The sequence below is a fragment of the Vombatus ursinus genome, unplaced genomic scaffold (assembly GCF_900497805.2).
Source record: "Vombatus ursinus unplaced genomic scaffold, bare-nosed wombat genome assembly UNPS02000577.1, whole genome shotgun sequence".
In the NCBI taxonomy this organism is placed as follows: Eukaryota; Metazoa; Chordata; class Mammalia; order Diprotodontia; family Vombatidae; genus Vombatus; species Vombatus ursinus.
The window spans coordinates 1,692,017-1,693,553 of record NW_020940355.1 but is presented as its reverse complement, the minus strand read 5'-3'; the positions used below and the strand labels follow the sequence as shown (position 1 = coordinate 1,693,553).

The following is a 1,537-nucleotide window of genomic DNA, read 5'->3' as shown; positions in this document are numbered from 1 at the left end:
AAACTTGGAAAGACCTTAGCTTAAAAAGGTTAAGATCTCCCACTGCTTCCGGGGCCATCTCTAATTATCTTTATCTTTATGCCTCTAAAGAAAAAGAAAAAGAACATATGAATGGACTAGATTTAGTATACACAAAAGAGGCCTTTAATGAATGAGTATAATCTGGACAGTTTTGATGGGTCATTTTTGAGATATCTGAAAGAGGAGAGGATATCAGAAGCTGGGGTGGGAGAGAGATCAGGTTATTATGGCTGAAAAAACATACATAATATTTATGTGAATAATATGCAAATAAATCAAAGACATGGTGAAGAACTCAGTCAAAGAAGTCTCAAAGTCATGCAGTGAGGTAAGAAATGAAGAGGAGATATCAGGAGTGAGAGATAGTGAGGTTAAGTTTCTAGCCTGAGGGACTGGGAGGATGGTGTTGCCCTTTACAATAATGGGTAAGTTTGGAGTGGGGAAGAAGATTTAGAGAGAATGATAATGAATTCAGTTAGGAAGATATGACCATTAAAGACGATTGCCACTGTCATACAGGATGTGTAATTTAGAGTCCAAATGGAACAATGATTCCATATGTATGGTAAAGCACTCCAAATGTTCCTTTTCAGGAAAAAAAAAAGTATTGTCATGCTCACTTTGACAGCACATATACTAAAATTGGAACAATACAGAGAAGATTAGTATGGCCCCTACGCAAGGATGACACACAAATTCGTAAAGTGTTCCATATTTTTATGACCAAACAAGAGATAGAGAACATTATGAACTACAAAATGGATAATTTTGATTACATTAAATTGAAAAGTTTTTGCATAAACAAAGCCAATGCAACAAAGATTAGGAGTGAAACAGAAAACGGGGAAAGAATTTTTACAACCAGTGTCTCTGATAAAGGCCTCATTTCTAAAATATATAGAGAACTGAGTCAGATTTATAAGAATACAAGCTATTCCCCAATTGATAAATGGTCAAAGGATATGAACAGGCAGTTCTCAGATGAAGAAATTAAAACTGTCTACAGTCATATGAAAAAAATGCTTTAAATCACTGTTGATTAGAGAAATGCAAATCAAAACAACTCTGAGATACCACATCACACCTATCAGATTGGCTAACACAATAAAATAGAAAAATGACAAATGCTGAAGATGTGGGGAAATTGGAACACTAATGTATTGTTGGAGTTTTGAACTGATCCAACCATTCTGGAGAGCAATTTGGAACTATGCCCAAATGGCTATAAAAATGGGCATACCCTTTGACCTAGCTATAATACCATTTCTGTATCCCAAAGAGACCATACAAATGGGAAAAGTACCTATATGTACAAAAATATTTATAGCTGCTTTTTTTGTGGTGACCAAGAATTGGAAATTGAGGGGATGCCCATCAATTGGGGAATGACTGAACAAGTTGTGGTATATGAATGTAAATACTATCATGCTATAAGAAATGACTAGCAGGTTGACTTCAGAAAAACCTGCAAAGACTTGAATGAACTGATGCTGAGTGAAGTGAGCAGAACCAAGGG

The 1,537-nt window shown here is 35.5% G+C and overlaps 1 non-coding gene across 1 annotated transcript; it reads left to right on the top strand.

The window, feature by feature from the left end:
- Positions 1 to 633: 633 nt before the first annotated feature.
- On the top strand, positions 634 to 740 carry LOC114032131. The gene has a single exon (XR_003567808.1). It is a non-coding gene; the product is annotated as a U6 spliceosomal RNA (small nuclear RNA).
- The last annotated feature ends 797 nt before the right edge of the window (positions 741 to 1,537 follow it).